The 25,810-nt window shown below is 37.5% G+C and overlaps 1 protein-coding gene and 1 long non-coding RNA gene across 13 annotated transcripts in view; both read left to right on the top strand.

Moving 5' to 3' along the window:
- Positions 1 to 25,810, top strand: part of LRBA (LPS responsive beige-like anchor protein) — an 803,036-nt gene that overhangs the window by 691,990 nt on the left and 85,236 nt on the right. The window lies entirely within an intron of this gene.
- On the top strand, positions 1,994 to 15,455 carry LOC145526964 (uncharacterized). Its single transcript, XR_014069357.1, has 2 exons — positions 1,994 to 2,735; positions 13,386 to 15,455. It is a non-coding gene; the product is annotated as an uncharacterized LOC145526964 (long non-coding RNA).

Below are 25,810 nucleotides of genomic sequence, written 5' to 3'. Positions count from 1 at the left end.
TGTCCAGTCAAGCAGATAAAAAATAAATGAGAAAAAATTCATAGTATTCCCTACCTTGACGAGAGGATCAGTGTTCATTGTAGTTCAAAAACCAAACTGGAAAAAAAACAAAAAAACCAAACTGAGTAGGAGCCTATTATCAGTCATTTATGCATAAGAAATGAGGAATAGTAACATGTTTTGTGATGTCTATTGATTGACATGATTTTGACTGCCATTTAGAATGATGACAAGAAATTTGGGATGGGAAATCAAATGATGGGAAATTTAAAATGTGGACTTAATTTTTTTTAATTAAGGTGATTGTCAAGTGTCAATACAGATTTTACATAATATACTCATTAAGACCAACAGGGATCAGGCACTTAAATTCATATGGAACAAAAATTTAAAACATCTATGATAGACTCCTAGGTCCTATTAATAGAGTCATTGGCTTACAATCATGATTAATTACATTATTTACAGTATATTATATTATAAAACCTGACCTATGATTTCCTGAAGGGGCATGTGTCATGTAGAAAACTGGAGGTCTTATAGAAACTTGAAGTACTGTTTGTTTCTTTAAAGAATATGACTTTCTCCTCTCTCACTTACAGAATTAAAACAGTCCTCTGTTTCTAAAGATTTTAAATCAAGTCCCAGTTTGCATCAGCTGCTATATAGTATAGGGGTTCTTTAATTTACTTTGTAGACATGTTTACTGCACACTGTATAGTTTATGAGTGTTACCCAAAATGGTTAATTATAGGCCCAGAATTCCATGTGTAGGACACTGAGTGAACTAATATAGTTGCTCTATTGTTTGCATATTGGTGGACTCTGTGAGAATACTTAACACCAAAGTGTTTAAAGCATTTTTGCTAAAGCTAACAGTGTTTTTTCTTAAAAGTCTAATGACACTTAACAGCAATTTTAACTGATAAATAGTTTGCAGTTCCTAAACAGATTTTATTCCTACTAAAAGAATTATAGTAGTAGTATTTTAGATACGAAATTTATAAATCACCAAAGAATGCATAATAACTTAAATTTGTGTAATATTTAGCATTTTATAAATAGCTTTCACATTTTAGTTATTGGAGTGTTATAATATTCTTGGGAGGCTTATAGTGAAGACATTTCAAATTTTTTAGAAATTCAGAAAGGCCAATAGGCATGGTCATACAGCTAATATAGTATAAGTAAAACTTCTTATTTGCAGATAATGATGATCTTATTTATAGATACCCTAAAGACTCCACAAACACACACAGAACCTGTTATAACTAATAAATGAATTCCGTGAAGTTGCAGAAAACAAAATTAACATACAAAAACCCATTGCTTTTCTATACACTGACAATTAACTATTCGAAAGGGAAATTAGGAAAACAACCCCGTTTACAATAGCACTAGAAAGAATAAAATACTTAGGAATAAATTTAATTTAAAGAGATGAAAACCTTGTACATTGACAAGTACACAACACTGATGAAAGAAATTAGACATGAAAAATGACATGTATGTAGATAGGAAGACTTAATGTTATTAAAATGTCCACACTACCCAGAATGATCTACACATTCATTGCAATCTCTATCAAAAGTCTCAATATCATACAAAAATAGAAAAATAATTCTAAATTCACATGAACAACAAAAGGCCTTGAATAGCCAAACAATCTTGAGGAAGAAGGACAAAACTGGAAGCATTTCACGTTATTATTTTATTATTTGGGTTCTACACTTGATAAGCTTCTTTCAATAGAGAAAGATCAAAATTCAGCTAATTTATTTAAAAGTTGCTTTTCTGAGTCTACACACAACAACTATATGCAATGTGGGAAACTGGATTTGATCCTGGAATAGAAAAAGGGCATTGGGGGAAAATGGTGAAAGGACAGTCTTTGCATATACCAATTTTCTGGTTTTGATCATTGTGTGATTATATAGGTTAACATTTGAAAAAGGTGGATGAGGAGTATATATGAACTGTCAATACTGTTTTTGCAGTTTTTCTTTGTCTAAAATTATTTCAAAACAAAGTTTTAAGAAAGCATACTTGTTTTATTTTATTCAGTACTTCTGAATGTTCTTTTTTCTTTTTTGTTTTCTGTTTGTTTTTTCTTTCTTATTATTCTTTTTTTTTTTTGAATGTTTTATAGTTGAGAGGATTTCCAGATTTATTTCTACCTGATATTTTTGTAAAAAGAGTTACTTGCTATCATTTAAAAAAATGAAATATAGAATCCTCACTCTCCCAAATTTAGATTGCTAGCCTTTTCTTTAGAAGTTAGATTATGTGATTGTATTGGAACTACACGTGTCTGACAAAATCAACTGGAGCTGAGTGATAGCCACATCTTAGGCATATCTCTCTAGTTTTCTGCAGCCTCTATCTTTTTCTGCTGTTTTATATCTGGTTTGCCATATCCGTTTCCTCTTACCTACCTGGCTTCCATAGATACTTAAATAGGCAACCTTGGATCCAACACTTAGGAGAGAGGCTAATGTTGGAGGTGGAGATTTGGTGCTCAGGTATATTAAATGATAGTTGAAGACAGAAGACGTTCATGACTTTACCTTAGAATATAAGGCATAGAGGCAAGAAATCCAAGAACATAGCAACAGGAAACAATTTTCTCCTGAGAACAGGGAGAGAGAGAGAAACTCATTAAAAAGAACATTAACAGTTTAAAAAGTAAGAACATGTATGTAGTGTTAAAAGTAAGAAAGGGTATTTCAAGAGCAGTTGGATGATTAAAAGTACGCTTCAGAGTGGTCTCATGAAATGCTGATGTGATTTATTTTTTGTTTGTTAATAGCCATCCTTGGCATCCTTCCTCCTCCCCTCACCCCTGCCTTCCAGGTTGTTGCCTCCACTCCCCCTGTTCTTTTATGCCTTGCAAGGCTGTTGGCTGTGGATTTGAAAGGGTGAGCAGGAGACAGGAGAGGAGAAGAATCTTACCCCACTCCCTGCCTGCTTCAAGACTGGACCTTCAGCAGCTATGGCTACATCCAGGAAGTTTCCCTTTCATAACTTAAACGCTTGTCAAGCTCTAGTAATATTAATTCCTCTCCTTGCTCCTTCAGTCCTATGGATTGTAGTGCCATCTCACTGTTATCAGTCTACAGATTCCTCACAGTGGCTTGTTGGTTTCCTTGACCCTGAATGTGAATAGGACCTTCATCAGAATCCAGTCAAATAGTGCCTTTTATTCCTGCTAGGCTTCTGACCAGTACACTGGGTATATTAATTATGGTACAGGCTAAGTTATTCTCTGTTATAAAGCTGTGTAACTCAAATTGGGACTTGAACTCAGAACCCTGATTGGGATTTGAACCCACGTGGCTGGACATCGAACCCAGCCAAAACCCCTAGTCTTCCAAACCTAGTTTCAGCACTTAATGAAGCTCAGGTTCTTAATGTCTCATCACAGAAAGAATTTAGTGACAGACGAAGTGATAGATAAGAAGTGGATTTATGTAGAGAGATACACAGAGTATGGGCCATCTCAGGAGAGAGCAGCCTTGAAATATGGCGTGGTTAGTCTTCATGGGCTGATTAAATTCATAGGTTAATGAGTGAGAGGATTATTCCAGCTGTTTTGGAGAAAGGGTGGGGATTTCCAGGAATTTGAGCACTGCACAATTTTTGGTCTTTGATGACTGGACTCAGAACTGTCACGGCACTACTGCGTGTGTCATTTAGCTTGCTGATGTTGCAGGGAAAAGCCAGTTCTGACTATAAGATAGATCTATTTCTTTAACTTTAATCTTTGTTTTTCATTGCTTTTGTTATTGTTCAGTTCAGTCATTCAGTCATGTCCGATTCCTTGTGACATGTTATTGTTTAGTTCAGTCATTCAGTCATGTCCGATTCCTTGCGACACCATGGACTGCAGCATGCCAAGCTTCCCTGTCCATCACCAACTCCCAGAGTTTACTCAAACTCATGTCCCTTGAGTCAGTCATTCCATCCAACCATCTCATCCTCTGTCGTCCCCTTCTCATCCTGCCTTCAATCTTTCCCAGCATCAGGGTCCTTTCCAATGACTCAGTTCCTCCCATCAGGTGGCCAAAGTATTGGAGTTTCAACTTCAGTATCAGTCCTTCCAATGAATATTCAGGACTGATTTCCTTTAGGATGGACTGGTTGGATCTCCTTGCAGTCCAAGGGACTCTCAAGAGTCTTTTCCAACACCATAGTTCAAAAGCATCAATTCTTCAGTACTCAGCTTTCTTTATAGTCCAACTCTCACATCCATACATGACTACTAGAAAAACCACAGCCTTGATTAGACAGACCTTTGTTGGCAAAGTAATGTCTCTGCTTTCCAATATGCTGTCTAGGTTGGTCATAGCTTTTCTTCCAAGGAGCAAGCGTCTTTGAAATTCATGGCTGCAGTCACCATCTGCAGTGATTTTGGAGCCCCCAAAAATAAAGTCTTTCACTGTTTCCATTGTTTCCCCATCTATTTGCCATGAAGTGATGGGACTGGATGCCATGGTGTTAGTTTTTTCAATGTTGAGTTTTAAGCCAACTTTTTCAATCTCCTCTTTCACTTTCATCATGAGGCTCTTTAGTTCTTCTTCACTTTCTGCCATAAGGGTGGTATCATCTGCATATCTGAGGTTATTGATATTTCTCCTTGCAATCTTGATTCCAGCTTGTGCTTCTTCCAGCCCAGCATTTCTCATGATGTACTCTGCATATAAGTTAAATAAGCAGGATGACAATATACAGCCTTGATATACTCCTTTTTATATTTGGAGCCAGTCTGTTGTTCCATGTCCAGTTCTAACTGTTGCTCCCTGACCTGCATACAGATTTCTTAGGAGGCAGGTCAGGTGGTCTGATATTCGCATCTCTTTAAGAATTTTCCAGAGTTTGTTGTGATCCACACAGTCAAAGGCTTTGGCATAGTCAATAAACCAGAAGTTGAGGTTTTCCTGGAACTCTCACTTTTTCGATGATCCAATGGATGTTGGCAATTTGATCTCTGGTTCCTCTGCCTTTTCTAAATATCACTTGAACATCTGGAAGTTCATGGTTCACGTACTGTTGAAGCCTGACTTGGAGAATTTTGAACATACTTTACTAGCGTGTGAGATGAGTGCAATTGTGCGGTAGTTTCAGCATTCTTGGGCATTGCCTTTCTTTGTGATTGGAATGAAAACTGACCTTTTCCAGTCCTGTGACCACTGGTAAGTTTTCCAAATTTGCTGCCATATTGAGTGCAGCACTTTCACAGTATTATCTTTTAGGATTTGAAATAGCTCAACTGGAATTCCATCACCTCCACTAGCTTTGTTTGTAGTGATGCTTCTGAAGGCCCACTTGACTTCACATTCCAGGATGTTTGGTTCTAGGTGAGTGATCACACCATTGTGGTTATCTGGGTTGTGAAGATCTTTTGTATAGTTCTTCTGTGTATTCTTGCAACCTCTTCTCATATCTTCTGCTTCTGTTAGGTCCATACCACTTCTGTCCTTTATTGTGCCCATCTTTGCCTGAAATATTCCCTTGGTATCTCCAATTTTCTTGAAGAGATCTCTAGTCTTTCCCATTCTATTGTTTTCCTCTATTTCTTTGCATTGATTACTAAGGAAGGCTTTCTTATCTCTCTTTGCTATTCTTTGGGACTCTGCATTCAAATGGATATATCTTTCCTTTTCTCCTTTTACTTTTGCTTCTCTTCTTTTCATAGTTGTTTGTAAAGCCTCCTCAGACAACCATTTTGAATTTCTTTTTCTTGGGGATGGTCTTGATCCCTGCTTCCTGTACAATGTCACGAACCTCTGTCCATAGTTCTTCAGGCACTCTATCAGATCTAGTCCCTTGTATCTCTTTCTCACTTCCACTGTATAATCATAAGTGATGTGATTTAGTTCATACCTGGATGGTCTAGTGGTTTTCCCTACTTTCTTCAATTTAAGTCTGAATTTGGCAATAAGGATTTCATGATCTGAGCCACATTCAGCTCCTGGTCTTGTTTTTGCTGACTGTATAGAGCTTCTCCATCTTTGGCTGCAAAGAATAAAATCAATCTGGTTTTGGTATTGACCATCTGGTGATGTCCACGTGTAGAGTCTTCTCTTGTGTTGTTGGAAGAGGGTGTTTGCTATGACCAGTGTGTTCTCTTGGCAAAACTCTGTTAGCCTTTGCCCTGCTTCATTCTGTACTCGAAGACCAAATTTGCCTGTTACTTCAGGTATTTCTTGACTTCTTAACTTTTGCATTCCAATCCCCTATAATGAAAAGGACATCTTTTTTGGGTGTTAGTTCTAGAAGTTCTTGTAGGTCTTCATAGAACCGTTCAACTTCAGCTTCTTCAACATTGCTGGTTGGGGCATAGACTTGGATTACTGTAGTATTGAATGGTTTGCCTTGGAAATGAACAGAGATAATTCTGTCATTTTTGAGATTGCATCCAAGTACTGCATTTCGGACTCTTTTGTTGACTATGATGGCTACTCCATTTCTTCTAAGGGATTCTTGCCCACAGTAGTAGATATAATGGTCATCTGAGTTAAATTCTTCCATTCCAGTCCATTTTAGTTCACTGATTCCTAGAATGTCGACATTCACTCTTGTCATCTCCTGTTTGACCACTTCCAATTTGCCTTGATTCGTGGACCCAACATTCCAGGTTCTTATGAAATATTTCCCTTTGCAGTTGTTGCTCTTTACAATTACAATTTGTTATTGTAATCATACATAATAACTGGCCTCAGAGAACTTTACCCCCTCTGCCCAAAGAGATTAACATATCTGCGCTCTAATGACCTGCCTCAGGGAACCTTGTTCCTCTGTTTAAAGAGATTAACAGATCATCTCCCTCAGTTTGGCCATTCCAGGACATATTTGCAATGATCTTTACTTCTTCAACTCCTCCCTCTCTCTGTCCTATAGAGGACCTGGAGTCCAGACCCCATAAAGATGGTTATTTTGAGACATTAGTCTGCCATCTTCTCATCTGCTTTCTGAATAAAGTTGTGTTCCTTGCCTAAACAGCTCCTCTCTCAGTTAATTGTCCTTCAGTTAATTGGCCTGTTGTGCAGCAAGCAGACAAAGCTTGTGAAACAGGAATCTGAGTTCTTGTTCAAGGAGCTGAAGAATAAACTTCTCAGTAAGAAGCAAATAGAATTTATTTTAGAGGCAAGAAAAGTACAAAGCTCTCAGCATAGACACTGAGAAGGGATAGAGAGTCCCCCCAAAGGCAGGACTTACAGCAGTTATATCCTTACTAGTATTGCTCTATACATTTTTGATTGACTCCTGTCCTTAAAATATTTAATTTTTGACCAATTAAAGATCACAGTGTTTAACTTAATGTCTTTATGGCTTCTCTTACTCTGACTTCCCCAGTTAGGTCGCACCCTTTTTCGTGTCCCCTGGCCATTTTACAGTGGAGCAGGTATATGGGCTAAAGATTAATGATCACCAGTTGTTTTTCTTTTAGATAAAAGTGCCAGGAGTTAATGGTTGCCCTGTCCTTGATCTAGGTGTTTTATTCCCTACCAGAGGGAGGATGCTTTCCTTTGAAAGTCAGCAACAAAGGGTATAGCTTTAGTTAATGGAGCAAGATGTTTACTGAAACCAAGACCAAGGTCTCAGAGTCCTACACTGACTGCCTAGCAATTTCTATCTCACTTTGACTCCATAACAGTGTGTTTTGAAGTACATATGCTATGCTTAGTTGCTCAGTTGTGTCTGCTTCTGCCACCTTATGGATTGTATCCTGCCAGCCTCCTCTGTCCATGGGGGATTCTCCAGGCAAGAATACTGGAGTGGGTAGCTATTCCCTTCTCCAGGGTATCTTCCCAACCCAGGAATCAAACCGAGGTCTTCTGCATTGCAGGCACAATCTTTACCAGCTGAGCCACCAGGGAAGCCCAAAAATACTAGAGTGGGTAGCCTATCCCTTCTCCAATGGATCTTCCCAACCAGAGATTGAACCAGGGTCTCCTGCACTGCAGGCAGATTCTTTACCAGCTGAGTTACAAGAGTAGCCTAGAGTAGGTCTAGTTTGCTTCTATTACCAGTGAGTATGAAAGGGGAGTAGAAACATGCCCATTCTTTTTGAGATGGGACACATATTTACTTCTGTTCATATCTCATTAACCATAAGTTGATCACGTGGCCTCATCAAGTTAGAAGGAAGAGTGGTAAATGTGTCTCTGGCTAAGATTTTTATTATTAAAGAAAGTAAGAGTGAATATTGAGTGACAAATAATCTTTGCCACATAGTTCACTCTCATAGAGGGAAACCATTTTAGACTTAAAAGGGAGGATATTGGCAACTTTAGATAGAAAGTTGCCATAGAGTATGGTGAAATCTAGATTTCTAGGAATTGAGTGAAGGGATGGAGAGATTGCAGAATAAGTGAATGAATATGGCCTCTTTGGAGAAGTATGATATCCAACAAAGTAAGAGATGATTCTGGGATGGTAAGAGAATTAAGGAAAAGATTCTTTCTAGGTAGGAGAATCTGAGTAATCTCGGAGAAGGAATAACTTAGAAGGGGAGAAACTGAAAACTAGGTAGATAGCTAACTTTAGGAGATACGACGACACTTCTTACCCATAAGTGCAGGATGAAGAGGAGAGCTATGGTTGAAATATAGACATTTTAAATGGAGAAGAAACACAAGAAAAAATTTTTGATGTCCTCTTATTGAAATCAACAGCCAGATAATCTACTGAGAAAGAATGTGAGGCAGGTATGTAATTTAAGGCAGCCACTAAAGGGAGTATGCCATTAGAAACACAAAAATAATCAGAATAGAATTTGAGTCCCAGCTGGAGATAGAGAGCCTGGATTTATAGTAAAATCAGTAGTACGTATTTTGATTTTCTCTAATGAAGCATAGCAGCCCATGTATAGAAGCTAGAAAAGCAGATAATGGACTTTACCAAGATTAAGGATAAATAAAAGTGAGAACTGTCAAATTGATGATAGTCTAGTAAAAGAAAATCTTGGTAAAATTAAAAAAAAAATCTAGATAAGCACCTTGGAGTCCTATGTGGGTTGAAACAGGTCAAGCAAGTGTAAGGAAAAAGTGAATGGAAAGATGTGTTTGTTTTGTATTGCTGTCTGATGAATTACTCCAGAAGTTAACAGCTAAAACAGCATTTCTATCTCATACAGTTTTTTTGGATCAGGAATTTGAGAATGGCTTAGCTAGATGGTTCTGGCTCTCTACCTCTCATGAGAATGTAGTCAAGATATTTTCTGAAGCTACTGTCATTAAAGGTATGACTGGGGCTTCTGAGATAACTCACAAGATTGGTGAGTTCAGAGGAGTCCTCGGCATCTCACCACAGGGCCTACTCCACAGAGCTGCTTGAGTTTCCTCAGCATACGGCAGCTGACTCCCCCCAGGCCAAGTGATCCAAAACAGAGAAGGGTGGAAGGCACAATATCTTTTACAACTTAGTCTCTAAAGTCCCACTGTGTCAGTTCTGCTATGTCCAGTTGGTTACACATGTCAGCTGTATTCTGTGTAAGAGGGAGCCAGCAAGAGCCTGAATTCCAGGAGGGGACTCCTATGTTGATGGCTGACCAGCACCTAGGAGAACTGGAAAGGGAGTTGGCATCTAGTAAAAACTTACTCTAAACCAGGCATATAATTTAATTTTTGCAATAATTTTATGAGTAATGTATTATTTTTGCATTTTTGTTGTTCTCCAGTCACGCAATCATGAATTATAGCAGTAGAGGTGTTCAGATAGAGGTTTCATAGTTTATATGTATATATAAGCACAGTTAGAAGAAGATCCAGGTAAAGTAGTCACAAGAAGTGTGCTGACAGCTCTGAGGAAAAAAGTGGGGAGATAAGTGTCAGCATCAAAATTTGTAAAAATGCACGTCTGAGGCTTGGAAGAAAAATCCAAAGGTGATAGTGGAGAATTCTTTTAAAAGATGCTGCATCACTGATGCTCTTAAAGGCTGTGAGAACAGTATTGTGAGGAAAAACATAGACTTCAACAACTTCAGGTCAGGCAGTTATTCAGAAGAGTTGGACTCTGAAACATTTTATGAGTAACCAATTAATTACATTTATATTTTCTTCTTTATGTGTAACAGTTAATAAAATCTATGTCTAAAAAGTCTGATAGCTCTTTCAATCAGTATAACATTAAAGTTCTACATCATATAGCATTCTGATATCATTATTTTGCAGCTCTTTTTATTTCTTAGCAATCCATGAAATAAAGATTCATCTTACAGTCAAATGGAGTCTTAGGTTTATTAAATTAGTATATTTTACTAGGCATGATATTTTTATTAATGTTCAGTGGATCTCAACCAAAGGTCATTGTACCCCTGGAGCTGCCACAGCAATTTCTAAATGCTTTGAACATAGATCTTTTATCTATAAAAAGGCAGCATGGGTTAAATTCTAGTTCCTGTGCTTTGGCTGCTTTAGATCAAATCAGTGCCACTGGTTACCTGATTCTAATCAGAAGGTCTGTCAGACACATATACCTCTTCGTTACATGTATCACTTGTCCATGGAGAACAATGAAATAATAATTTAAAAAAGACACTGAGATAATATTTCCTAAGAAGAGGACATGTCCAATATGTAGTATTTTGCAATTTCTTATTTTACACCAAGTAATATTTCCCTTTGGGTCTTAATTCACTAAGTCTTCAAACAGCTACCCATCAAGTAGGAATATGAGCCTTATAACTAATAATTATAAGATCTGATTCAAAGTTCATTTATTTAAAAAAAAAAAAAAAAAGCCAGGGAATTCCCTGACAGTCCAGTGGTTAAGACTCTGTGCTTTCACTGTCAAGGGCCCAGGTTCAGTCTCTGGTTGGACAACTAATATCTCACAAGACATGTGACCCGGTCAAAAAGTAATGAAATTTAATTAAAAAAAAATTTTTTTTTTAAAAGCCAGATTGCAGTTATCAGCTTCCAAGTACCACCTCCTTATCCGCACAATCCATACAGTCAGATGTTTAAAAACTCAAAAAAGTTAAATCCATTTTCAGGCTATATCCCAGGAGATCCAAATATGGTAAACAAAAAGACCTCCATCCTATTCACAAGAGTGAGAGGATGAGAATTGGGTAATGCAGTAGTGTTCTTAGATGTATACATAAGAAGCTCTTTTTAAAATATGTTTTTTAAATTACTTGACATCAGCATGTATAAGCTAAACAGGGTTTGGCTCGTAGTATTTTCTGCCTTCAGAACTGGCTTTCCAAGAGCATGATAAAGTGAAGTATAAACATTACAGGAGATGTGAGCTAATTTCTAAACATTTCACTGATTTTTAAAAAAATAAACAACAGATCATTGTTACTTTACGGAGGGTAGCATATCCCCCATCATTACATAATGAAAAGTAGATTTTAAATGTTTTTATATATTTGATAGAGTCCAAATGCTTCAATAATAGTTCTGACTTAGATTATTGTTTAAACTTGAACTTTTTTGTTAGATTATGTAACCTCTGTAAGTGCTTTCCAGAATGATACTGTGATGTAATATAGTAGATATAAATCAACCTTGCATTTTTTAAAAAAGATAATTTAATGAATAGTTTTGCTTTATAGGTTCTTTTTTTTTTTTTTTTTTCATTTTTAGAGATGTATCTGAGGTTTTTAATTTTGTTTGAGTAGTACTGCTGATGGAAACGTGTTCTGGAGCTCAGATAATGAATAGTGGGTTTTTCTGAAGGTAGGCACTGACCTAGGGACATTGTGCTTTCTCTCTTCCTTGAGAAGCAAGAAGAAAGAACTGGGATCTTAGAGAAATAGGCAGCACAGAGTACTGTGAAAATATGGAACCTCGCAGATTTGGAGAATGAAGACTAACTCCTGAGTCACTGATGGTTGAGCCTGACGGACGACTCACTTATTTTGTGTTGCTTTAAATCCTTTCAAGTAACACACAGTGGCCTTTTAAATAATATACTACATATATCTGTAGTTTGTTCCTTTTTAGTATCGCTGATTCTAAAATTATAGAAAATAGCCAAACATAGGGTCAAGTGGGCCTTAGGAAGCATCACTACGAACAAAGCTAGTGGAGGTGATGGAATCCCAGTTGAGCTATTTCAAATCCTAAAAGATAATGCTGTGAAAGTGCTGCACTCAATATGCCAGCAAATTTGGAAAACTCAGCAGTGGCCACAGGACTGGAAAAGGTCAGCTTTCATTCCAGTACCAAAGAAAGGCAATACCAAGAATGCTCAAACTACTGCACAATTGCTCTCATCTCACACGCTAGTAAAGTAATGCTCAAAATTCTCCAAGCCAGGCTTCAGCAATACGTGAACCGTGAACTTCCAGATGTTCAAGCTGGTTTTAGAAAACGCAGAGGAACTGGAGACCAAATTGCCAACATCCGCTGGATCATCGAAAAAACAAGAGAGTTCCAGAAAAACATCTATCTCTGCTTTATTGACTATGCCAAAGCCTTTGACTATGTGGATCACAATAACTGTGGAAAATTCTGAAAGAGATGGGAATACCAGACCACCTGACCTGCCTCTTGAGAAATCTGTATCCAGGTCAGGAAGCAACAGTTAGAACTGGACATGGAACAACAGACTGGCTCCAAATCGGGAAAGGAGTACGTCAAGGCTGTATATTATCACCCTGCTTATTTAACTTATATGCAGCGTACATCATGAGAAACACTGGGCTGGAAGAAGCACAAGCTGGAATCAAGATTGCTGGGAGAAATATCAATAACCTCAGATAAGCAGATGACACTACCCTTATGGCAGAAAGTGAAGAACTAAAGAGCCTCTTGATGAAAGTGAGAGAAGAGAGTGAAAAAGTTGGCTTAAAGCTCAACATTCAGAAAAAACATCATGGCATTTGGTCCCATCACTTCATGGGAAATAGATGGGGAAACAGTGGCTGACTTTATTTTTCTGGGCTCCAAAATCACTGCAGATGGTGACTGCAGCCATGAAATTAAAAGACGCTTACGCGTTGGAAGGAACAACCTAGACAGCATATTGAAAAGCAGAGACATTACTTTGCCAACAAAGGTCCGTCTAGTCAAAGCTATGGTTTTTCCAGTAGTCATGTATGGATGTGAGAGTTGGACGACAAAGAAAGCTGAGCGCCGAAGAATTGATGCTTTTGAACTGTGGTGTTGGAGAAGACTCTTGAGAGCCCCTTGGACTGCACGAAGATCCAGCCAGTCCTTCCTAAAGGAAGTCAGTCCTCAATATTCATTGGAAGGACTGATGTTGAAGTTGAAACTCCAATCCTTTGGCCACCTGATGCAAAGAACTCATTTGAAAAGACCCTGATGCTGGGAAAGATTGAAGGCAGGATGAGAAGGGGACGACCGAGGATTGGATGGTAGGATGGCATCACCGGCTCAATGGACATGGGTTTGAGTAGGTCCCGGGAGTTGGTGATGGACAGGGAGGCCTGGCGTGCTGCAGTCCATGGGGTCGCAAAGAGTTGGACATGACTGAGTGACTGAACTGAAGGGTTAAATTGATCATCTTAAATCTGCTTATGTTCCCTTGTTGATATGAAAGTCGTTGTCAGTATTTATAAGTGGAGTATTCTCCATAGCAGAAATGTGAAGGAACTAGCTAAAACACTTCAATAGACGTTTGCCCCTCTCGTGCTTTTTATTGGAATGAGTGGCTAAAAATGGTTTAGGGTATAAGCAAATTGCTTCATTTTGATTCTAGATGCTGAGCTCTTAATAGCTTTTAAATTTATACAGTTTTTGTTTAGCTGTCAAAACATTTAATTATATCATGCCCAAAGGTGTAAAGCTGTCAAATAAATCTGAGTTTAGGCATAAACATTCGCTAAGTTACATGTGCTACTACACTGGAGTTGTTCTTGGACAGCTTGTGAACGTGTCTAAGGGGGAGGGGCGTGTCGAGGAACATTAACTCAGCAGGTACAGAACAACACCGGCCCAATGAATTGATTACTACTTGTAAAACAGCAGGTAGTAATGCCCCCAGTCTTTGTAATTCCCCTCTTTGTAAAATAAAGCAGACTAGAGAGTGTGGTTTCTTGGGCTCAATTTGCCCTTTAAGAAAGCTGTCTTTTTGTAAAAAATACATATTCTTTCTTTCCTTGCCTTAACATTCTTTTTTTTTTCTTCTCTTCAAAAGCAAATGTATATACCATTTGTGCTTTCTTTCCTTCTCCCTGACTCCAGGAACTCTTGCTATAGGAAAAATGGTCCCAATGGACTTTATGAAGGAAGTATTGACACTGATCAGCAATTATTATACATTTCAAGTTTTCTGTGTAAAGCATTTTTCCAGAGTTATTGAGTATGAGTAACAAATATTGTATATACGTAAAATACACGTGGTGATGTAAAGTATTTTTAAAGAAAGGGAAGTTTAAAGTGCTTTAAAAATCATTCTTATCTGATTATTTCATAAATAACAATTTTTTGGTATTTGATGACATTATTTGGAGGCAGACTGTTAGCATAAACAGTCATGCAGACTTGACTAACACAAAATTCACTGAGAGGTAGGGGAGTAAAGTAAATTAGTTCTACTTTGAAGCTTTTATTTTCTTCCCCTTTCAAAATGAATGGGAAGGCCCTTGAATGAAAGCTGCTTTTCATTAGTGCTACCAAATACCTACTTGAAAGAGTTGAGTTCTAACTGAACACCCACAGAAGAGAAAGGGAAAGCTTCCTTTCTCTACTGGAGGACCATCAGCTAAATAGCTCTTGGCTTCTCTTTTCCAATCAGGTGGTTTCACATCAGAGTTAATTACTCCAGCCATTTATTCTAATCACCCTGCTCTTATGGCTAGCTGCATTCTGTCATGGGGTGGCATCGTTTGAAGCCAGTTAAGTTTGAAAACCACTGCAGGGTACTTGAGGCTCATTAGTGAGGCCTGTCCATGCCTGGCTTTGGATTTGCTCCCTGATTAACTCGGGATCTCTCTGCCTAGCGCCCTCCTCCCGCCAGCTACCAGCCCCCACTCGTCAATGCAGTCGCTCCTGAGAGGAATGTTTCAATTAACTCTTGCCTTGCTGTTTGTCCTTCCGCCTACATATTTAAGGAAAATCTCAATGCTTTATGTCACTAATATGTATTTGATAGATTCTGACCTTATAACTGTATCCTTTGAGTTTAACTGCAACGGTAGACATTCTATAAAGAAGAGTTTTATTTCTGAAAACAAAGGAGGAGAATGGTGGTCTCTCAGAATGAATACATCTATATCCTTGATCCAATTCTCCTAACCTAATAAAGGTAGTGGTTCCAACTCTGGTATTACAGTATTCTGGTGTGTTTTACCAGCTTGTAGCAGTTACCTGTAAAGCTTAAAAGATGTCTCAAAACAGTTTTATGTTTGATCTTATTGTTTATTATTATAGTAGTTTAATTTAAAAGTGATTGCCAGGTGGCACATTTAAGAGATACTAAAATCACAAAGACAAATAATATTTGTGCTGTACTTATAAAAAAAGAAAAAAGAAAAATGTGTAGTTCAGGGCCCTGAGTAGTTAGTTTGAGACAGTGTTATTACATGAAAGCATTTAAAATATTTTCTAAAAATTAACAAAAACATATATCGAATTTGGTAGTTAAAGTGTTTATTTAAATAGGAAATGAGAGAAATTTCCTCCTTTCTTTTTGCCTGGTAGTTTGACTTAAAAGAAATGAAATAGCTTTATGTGTCAAAGCAAAACATGATACACTTTAAAATATATGAAGTCACATTTTGTTTTATGTTTCTAATGTTCATGGTTGTTCAGAAATTAGCAGAATGAATTCTTACTGTTAATTCTCAAACCAAAATAATTCAACTGCTTCTTTATTAAGAGTCTTTGGACTTAGCAATTAACAAACATGTTGGTATTCTGTCCTGTTTAACGGTTGAGTTTTTTAATTCAATTTTTAAAATCTCCTAATACACAGTTAAATTAGTGAAAAGAGGCCTAGAATATAATTTCTTATTTAGCTCTATAAATATTTTTTGAGTGTTTACTATGTGTTCAGTTCCACGAATGAGATACAATCTCTGCCTTCAAGGAATTGAGCTACTAGTGAGGAAGGTAGAAAAATAAACTGTAAAGTATTAGTTTTGAAAAGCAAGTGTAAAAATGAAAACCAATTGAAAGAACAGTAAAATCTGTAAATAAAGCCTTTGGGTTGACATGGCACATCAGATTTGGTGTATACTCAGCAATACTTAATATTAATGTTACCAAGACAATCCTAGATACAGGGCAGCAAAAGAGACACAGAGGTAAAGAACAGACTTTTGGACTCAGAGAAGGCGAGGGTGGGATGATTTGAGAGAACAGCACTGCAGCATATACATTACCACATGCAGAATAGATGACCAGTGCAAGATCAATGCTTAAAACAGGGCCTCCAAAGCTGGTGCTCTGGGACAACCCAGAGGAATGGGGTGACGAGGGAGGTGAAAGGGTGTGGTTCAGGGTGGGGGAACACATACCATACCTACCCATGGCTGATTCATGTTGATGTGTGGCAAGAGACATCACAGTATTGTAATTATCCTCCAATTAAAATAAATTAATTTAAAAAATACTAGTGTTACCCAGTGGTATTGGGTGAAACCCACTAAAAATAATTCTTAGTATTAAAGGTTTCGTATTTTTAGAATAGTGCAACTTTGGCATATACCATTCTGTTTCAGAATTTTTCAGAAGGATGTGTACTAATATGGCTTCAGGAATCAGATCTCGGTTCAGGTTGCAACTCTGACATTTACTAGCTGTGTGACATTAGTCTATTTACTTAGCATTCTTAACTTCTTTGGTAAAACAGTTTTTAAAATGTAGTGCTTATCTCATAGGATTGCTATGAAGATTAAATAAAATAATCCATGTAAAACATTTAACATAAAACTGGACACATTATAAGCAATCACTAAATGTTAAGTGCTAGTGTAATTATAATGTTTTTTAGTTGGTAGTAAATTTCTTACAAGTTGACCTACAGATGCCTTTTCCTTGCATAATATGTTGGCTTTCTAGAGGCCTTGTCAAGTTTATGAATGACTTCATTTGCATCCATCTTCCTGACATTGTTCAGGAAAAAAGAAAACATGAAAGATGATACTGTAATATATACTTCACTTTTTCTTTTTTTCCATGTAATCAGCCTGTCCCAAATTTGATTCTGTGGTTCACTATAGACAAATCATTTGTAATAGCTAGTAATCACAGAAATTCTTCACATTTTCTAAAACTCTACCAAATTAGCACAGTATCAACTGGATAGAGTTTCTCTGGTTAATTTCATGCTTCTTATACAATGCTTAAGATCATAGTCCCTCAGCATAGATGCTGAATTGTGCTAAATCACAAGAATTTCTTAAAGGCCATTCATTCATTCAGCAGACATTTATTAGGGGCCTACTGGATAATTAGGTCTGTGATCACAAAATTGGAAGAAGATGACACCTGCCCTTTGGGGCTGACGTTGTGAAGATCAAATAGATATGGCGGGAACTAATTAGAGAAATAGATTAAGTGATGTGTTTATTTATTCATTCAACAAATATTTAGTGAGTGCCTACAACTTATTAGTCTTTGGAATATAGCAGTGAGAAAGACAGCATATTGCCTGCCCTTTTGCGCCATATTGTTCAGTGAGGGAGATGAATGGTAAATAAGAAACTAAAAAAATAAATATATAACTTGTGATAATATATCATATAACAAATAATATAATACCTGTGGTATATACCATAAAGAAAAAGCACAGGCTACGATTAAAGCATTTAATATTTTGTTTGTGTGTATACATTTTTAATAGTAATTTTATTAAGATATTATTGATGTATAACATTACTTCCAGTATTCAACAAAATGATTCAATATTTGTGTATTATGAAATGATTGCCCCAAATCTAGTTAACAGCTCTCACCATACCTAGTTATAATTGTTTTTTTTTTTTACTCTGCAGCCCAAGGGAAATGCCTTATTTTACTACCTTGGCAAGGTTGGACAATGCTTAACCCAAGGAAATTACATTTGATTTTAGTCTTTAACAATGAGTAGTAGTTCATCAAGGAGGGAGCAGGATGACAGAAAGGGGTTACAGAGATACAAAGCAGCATGAACAAAGATCTTGTTATTACAGTACAGTATGTGCACTCAGCTTAACTCAGAAGGTAGACTCCAGTATGTGTGCAAGAGACTGTGAGTGGTACCCATGGAGAGATAAGACTGGAGGCAGAGTATATGAACAATCCGTAATGTCTTGTAAGTCAGATGGACTTTTATCTTTGGATAGTGGTGCCCACAAGGTGGTTGCCAAACCAGGAGCATCAGTCTTACCTGAGAACTTGTTAGAAAGGCAAATCTTGGGCTCAGCTTGAAAGCTATAGAAACAAACTGTGTGGGCAGGCGCCCAGCAATCTGTGTTTTAACAAGTCCTCTAGGTGATCTTAGTGGCTGTTCAAGTTGGAGATCCACTGCTTTAGAGAAAGGAGAACCACTAGAAAGTTTTAAGGAGAGTAGTGACTTGGTCAGGTTTTAGATTGGAATTGAATGAGGGGAGGGGGATTTTAGAGAGAAAGAGAACAGTTTGGATAGTGTTAGAATAATTAAGCCAAGAAATAATGAAGCATGGAACTGAAGATAGTCACGGTAGAAGAAAAAACAAATTTGAAGATACTTGGAAGGTTTGTTATCTGAGTAGATAATGTTTCAGAGGGAGAAGAAAAAGCTGTCCAGATGACTGCCCCGTTTCTGAATTAGTTAACTGGAGGAAGGTTTACATCCATCACCAGAAGAGCAAGCAAGACAGCAAGTTTAAGAGAAACAATTCTTCATTTTATATATATATATATATATATGTATGTATGTATAATATGTAATATGTATGTTATATATATTATGTATATTATATATAATGTTTGCATTACCTGAGGCTGACGTTTTGGGCTTGAGACCCTGGAGATGGTCATGATAGTCAGTTGCAGCAGCGGAAGTCTGGCTCATCTGGTCTGAGTTAAATCAGAAACAAGGGCCTGGGACTGAACCATGACGATAACGAACACTGACGATGTCGACAGGTGAGAATGGCCTTCCATTAAAAAGTGAGAAGGAGAATCAGAAACGCAGAAAGAAAATCTGGAGCGATGTTATCAGGGAAGCTTAGAGAAGATAGAGTTAGAGACCTAAGTGCCATAGTGCTGAGAGGTGAAGTGATGAGCATCCTCCGTAGGCTTCAGACAGATGGAGGTGGTGATTTCAACAAAAATATTTTTGGTGGTGTACCTATAAACGACAGATGAGAGATTACTTAAGAAGTGAAAGTGAGGTAAGTAAGCATAAGTAACAAATTTACTTGATTCTTTCAAGCCATTTACATTGTTGATCTCATATTCTCTGCGTATTCATGGCTACCTAAAAATAATTAAACAAGACTGGTCAGGAAGCAACAGTTAGAACTGGACATGGAACAACAGACTGGTTCCAAATAGGAAAAGGAGTATGTCAAGGCTGTATATTGTCACCCTGCTTATTTAACTTGTATGCAGAGTACATCATGGGAAATGCTGGGCTGGAGGAAGCACAAGCTGGAATCAAGATTACAGGGAGAAATATCAGTAACCTCAGATAGGCAGATGACACCACCCTTATGGCAGAAAGTGAGGAGGAACTAAAAAGCCTCTTGATGAAAGTGAAAGAGGAGAGTGAAAATGTTGGCTTAAAGCTCAACATTCAGAAAACTAAGATCATGGCATCCGGTCCCGTCACTTCATGGCAAATAGATGGGGAAACAGTGTCATACTTTATTTTTTGGGCTCCAAAATCACTGCAGATGGTGATCGCAGCCATGAAATTAAAAGACGCTTCCTCCTTGGAAGGATAGTTATGACCAACCTAGACAACATATTAAAAAGCAGAGACATTGCTTTGCCAACAAAGGTCCGTCTAGTCAAGGCTATGGTTTTTCCAGTGGTCATGTATGGATGTGAGAGTTGGACGGTGAAGAAAGCTGAGTGCCAAAGAACTGATGCTTTTGAACTGTGGTGTTGGAGAAGACTCTTGAGAGTCCCTTGGACTGCAAGGAGATCCAACCAGTCAATCCTAAAGTAAATCAATCCTGGGTGTTCATTGGAAGGACTGATGCTGAAGCTGAAACTCCAATACTTTGGCCACCTCATGTGAAGAGTTGACTCATTGGAAAAGACCCTGATGCTGGGAAGGATTGGGGGCAGGAGGAGAAGGGGACGACAGAGGATGAGATGGTTGGATGGCATCACCGACTCGATGGACATGAGTTTGAATAAACTCCGGGAATTGGTGATGGACAGAGAGGCCTGGCGTGCTGCGGTTCATGGGGTCGCAAAGAGTCGTATACGACTGAGCAACTGAACTGAACTGAACTGATCCTACTTACTAGTCATTTTCCATCAATGATTCAGAAAGAGTCAGACCTACAGTTTATTGTGATTCAGAGAATCATAGACTGTTCCTATAGATGTTATGGGATTTCTAGGAGTGGGCAAACAGAGGCTAGTGTCATCTGAAGTGAGATATTTATGAGGTTTATGAATGCATCCACATTGTCTACTCACCTCAAATTAACTGATTTTCAGCAAACATTGTGTTTCCTATACTAAATTGTAGTCTGTGGCTATATGTTAGTTCTTAAAGTACATTGGTGACACAGCTGAGTAGATAGTATGTTAGAATTCTAACTACGAACTTTCAAGGATGGAGAGTTTGCAGATAATCATAATTGGTAATGTTAGCCCTTTACTTTTATTGTTAGAGTATTCATAGTGCCATGTTTTGAATGCTGCCACATTTCTTCAGCTGTTTATAAATGGCTGAATAATAGACATTGCAGAATATTACATCTGTTTCACAATTGAAGATATTATATCTCTGCTGTCATGCCGTAAAATATAGCCATTCTTTGTGGCACTGAGAATTGTAACAACCACTTCAAAACTGTATCAAAAGTCATCTTATCGTCTGCTGCAGGTGCTTTTTTGCTTTGTAAAGTTTATCTTTTTTTAAGTAGGAGAAGCTGTACTTTTTTAAGTGTTAAATATTGTTAATTCCTGAATTCACTCTTATATAAAAACGCTGTGAAAATCTGAATGCAGAGTCAATACTTGGAACTGAATAAAGCTTTACTGCCCAGGGTTGTAACCACTAGTCATATGTGGCTACTGATCACTTGAAATGTGGCTAGTCTGAATTGAGATGTGCTGTATGCATAAGATGTATACCAGATTTCTAAGATTTAATGCAAAATAATTATATATTGATTATATGTTTAAATGATATTTTTGATTAAATATATGAAATTAAAAATAAATTTTTCCTATTTTTTAAAATACAGCTACTAAAACATTTTAAACTACGTATCTGGCTTGCATTATATTCCTGCTGGACATCACTGGTATAATATCTGATGGTTATTTTGTTGCCTAGAATTTTTTTGGCTCAGACATCTCAGTACTGAACATGGACATATTTTAATATTGAAACAGTATGCAAATTTCTATTATAGTTAGCAGATTTACATCCAAGAAAGGCTTAGGGTTAAATTCAAATCTATAAAAGAAAGTTCAAAATATCAATACTAAGTTCAAAACTGAATTAATTTTTTACCATGTAAACTATTACTTCTCCAATATGATCAAGGTCCAAATTGAAATCTGTGTGTCACCTTTCACCTCTCACAGTGGTAATCAGTTGGAGAAATAAGTAATAACTTACATCTTAGTTCAGTTCAGTTTAGTTGCTCAGTCGTGTACGACTCTTTGCGACCCCATGAACCACAGCACGCCAGGCCTCCCTGTCCATCACCAACTCCCAGAGTTTATTCAAACTCATGCCCATCGAGTCGGTGATGCCATCCAACCATCTCATCCTCTGTCGTCCCCTTCTCCTCCTGCCCCCAATCCTTCCCAGCATCAGGGTCTTTTCCAATGAGTCAACTCTTCACATGAGGTGGCCAAAGTATTGGAGTTTCAGCTTCAGCATCAGTCCTTCCAATGAACACCCAGGATTGATTTACTTTAGGATTGACTGGTTGGATCTCCTTGCAGTCCAAGGGACTCTCAAGAGTCTTCTCCAACACCACAGTTCAAAAGCATCAGTTCTTTGGCACTCAGCTTTCTTCACCGTCCAACTCTCACATCCATACGTGACCACTGGAAAAACCATAGCCTTGACTAGACGGACCTTTGTTGGCAAAGTAATGTCTCTGCTTTTTAATATGCTATCTATGTTAGTCATAACTTTCCTTCCAAGAAGGAAGTGTCTTTTAATTTCATGACTACAATCAGCATCTGCAGTGATTTTGGAGCCTCCAAAAATAGTCTTTCATTGTTTCCACTGTTTTCCCATCTATTTGCCATGAAGTGACAGGACTAGATGCCATGATCTTAGTTTTCTGAATGTTGAGCTTTAAGCCAACATTTTCACTCTCCTCTTTCACGTTCATCAAGAGGCTCTTTAGTCCTTCTTCACTTTCTGCCATAAGAGTGGTGTCATCTGCCTATGTGAGGTTATTGATATTTCTCCCAGCAATCCTGATTCCAGCTTGTGCTTCCTCCAGCCCAGCGTTTCCCATGATGTACTCTGCATATAAGTTAAATAAGCAAGGTGACAATATACAGCCTTGACATACTCCTTTTTGTATTTGGAACCAGTCTGTTGCTCCATGTCCAGTTCTAACTGTTTCTTCCTGACCTGCATACAGGTTTCTCAAGAGGCAGGTCAGGTGGTCTGGTATTCCCATCTCTTTCAGAATTTTCCACAGTTTATTGTGATCCACACCGTCAAAGGCTTGGCATAGTCAATAGAGCAGAAATAGATGTTTTTCTAGAACTCGCTTGCTTTTTTGATGATCCAGCAGATGTTGGCAATTTGATCTCTGGTTCCTCTGCCTTTTCTAAAACCAGCTTGAACATCTGGAAGTTCACTGTTCGTGTATTGCTGAAGCCTGGCTTGGAGAATTTTGAGCATTATTTTACTAGTGTGTGAGATGCATGCAATTGTGTGGTAGTTTGAGCATTCTTTGGCATTGCCTTTCTTTGGGATTTGAATGAAAACTGACCTTTTCCAGTCCTGTGGCCACTGCTGAGTTTTCCAAATTTGCTGACATATTGAGTGCAGCACTTTCATATCATCATCTTTTAGGATTTGAAATAGCTCAACTGGAATTCCATCACCTCCACTAGCTTTGAACTTACATCTTAAATCTTTGTGAAATCTGTCCCTCTTCTTCACTCCTGCTGCTAACTTCTTGATCAGGGTTCTCAGTACCTCTCACATAAGCTATTACAATCATCTTGAAAAAAGTGAAAGTTAGTTGCTCCGTCATGTCCTACTCCTTGCGACCCCGTGAACTGTAGCCTGCCAGGCTCCTTTGTCCATGGGGTTCTCCAGGCAGGAGTACTGCACTGGGTTGCCATTTCCTTCTCCAGGGGATCTTCCCAACCCAGGGATTGAACCTGGGTCTCCCGAATTGCAGGCAGATTGTTCACCATTTGAGCCACCAGGGAAGCCCTACAATCATCTTAGAGATGACTTTTTACCTCCTTACTCTCCAAAGGGATATTTCATCTCATTTTCCCTAGAACCTAGAACAGAACTGATAGTAAAACCTTTATAAGTAAACCTTATAAAGGTTTGTTGATTGAATGGATGACAGAGCTGCTGATAGTAATCAAAAGTTGCAGAATGAAAAGAGACTTTCCCTACGTAATGTACATGTATACAATTGAACACACAAAGTAAGTACAGATGTAATTCTCTGGCTGAGCTTGTCAGTGCTTTAAAAAAAATATTCAACATTTGCATCCATATTCTTTAGTTCACATTTTTCTTTATTGGATATTCTTGGAAGTGGTGATATAATAAGTGTTCTATTTTGCCAAGAATTTTGATTTGCCAATATAAGTTTATGGCAGTCAGTTCAGGGAATCATTGGTGCCATGAAGACAGCTCCTTGTTTTTATCTGAAGTCCCTGTGGGATTAAACTACATCTGGCAATAAGTAGGGATTCTGGTCTGGCCATCTTCAAAGGCAAGAGACTGCTAGTATTTATCAGATCTATGTGGATAAGCAAATGGGAAGGGATTAAATTTTTTTGGTTTTGTTTTTCTTTTAATAAACAACTATAAAATTAAAACCTCCAGCAGTTCCAACGGCAAATTAATACATTTTTCTATGATTGTTGAAGAGGAAATCTATTCTTTTATTTCCTATACTTAGGCAGATAACTAAGAATTTTAGATTAGTATTTTATTTTCTTAAGTATGTATTTTTATAACTAGTTTATCTTAGAGAACATTACAGCCATTTAGAATACCTCAAATTAATTTTCTAGGGACACTTTACTAATTCTTTCTAAAGGGTTGAGCATTGAGTACAGTAGTTTAAAACATTTTAACATCGATATGTATTTGAGCATCATGATTGGTATTTAGAAGCTTCTGTTGCCATTTATCCATGTGGGAAAGTTTATCCAGAATTTCTTTCAGAGCAAAGTCTTGAACTGGTCTTAAGGAAGACAGCTACCCCTTCCAAGTGAAGGTGGGCTTACCTCCCATAGAGAATCGCTGTGTCTTTCGCACAGGCATTTGTTTGCTCACATCTTAAAGAGATTTTTAGTCCTATGACTCAGTTCAGCTGTTGCTGAAGCATGTGGCTCTGCATTTACTGACAAAGTAAAATGGCTGCATTCCAGGTACTTGTCATAGAATGTAATCTAGAATTTACCATCCGATGCCTTACCTAAGAGAAATACTATTTATGCAGGATTGCCTGAAGAATATGTAGTCTCTCCATTTGTTCATACTTCAGATCTACCCCAGGATTAAGTCAGTCCCTCTGAGAGGCACATACCTGGATTCCATCATATTGCCACGGGAGGAATTTCTTATCTCAGGAATAGAAATAATGTGTTTTTCTGGGCCATCTGGTTTGTTTTTACATTATATTCACTTTTGACTCCTATAAGTGTTCTTATTTTTTCTTTATGTTGCTGTTAGAAAGCTTAATGTCAAATACATGGCATACCTCTAACAAGTCTACAGAATTTCATGGCACAATTTTTATGTACTTCTTACTCTTTGTTTTGCATTGCCATACTTATGTTAAATTTATTTTATATTGATACCTATTCATTATTATAAGTATTGTGAATTGCTTTCTGAACCAGGGCATGCAAAGTGTAAGCAAATGATAAATTAGATGGGTATATCTATCCTCTAATTTTAATTGTTCTCTAGCGTTCCTTATTAGATTTTTTAAAAAAGCTCCATCTCCCTAAGTGTGTTACACTATAGCTAGTTTAACATATCTGTACATTGTGAATTCCTAGATTTTAGATTAAGAGTGACCTAAGGTTGAAATGTTAATTAAATGTTTTAATGTTCTGTAGGTCTAAAGAAAATAGTTGGATAAAATGTCAGCGTATAGGACTATTTTAAACATTAGAAAAAAATTGTCTCTCTGAAAAGAAGGGTAATTGTACAAGTTTGCCTAATCCTTTTGATCTTGGCGCACAGCAATACAGACTTCAGTTGAGATTAAAACTATGAATTTCAAAGGAAACATGGCCTTCAGTGTATAAAATATATAACAGCTGGTTGACTACTCCATTTAAAACTACACAATAACAATCATAGACAGAATGATTCTCCTGCCAAAAGATGCACAAGTGCTTGATGGTTATATCAAGATATGATACTAACTCACTTTTCTTTAGTAATGGTATAAATGTAGCAGTGAACAGTGTGCTGTTGGCTGCACAATCTCTCTTTAGCCCAGCAGTTCAAGGGCAGTTTAGAAGTACAGAACTCCTTTAGTGATTTC

This window comes from Giraffa tippelskirchi, chromosome 11 (genome assembly GCF_054371585.1).
Source record: "Giraffa tippelskirchi isolate mGirTip1 chromosome 11, T2T-mGirTip1v1.2.pri, whole genome shotgun sequence".
In the NCBI taxonomy this organism is placed as follows: domain Eukaryota; kingdom Metazoa; phylum Chordata; class Mammalia; order Artiodactyla; family Giraffidae; genus Giraffa; species Giraffa tippelskirchi.
Note: the sequence above shows the minus strand (reverse complement) of the source record. Positions and strands in the feature narration are given on the sequence as shown.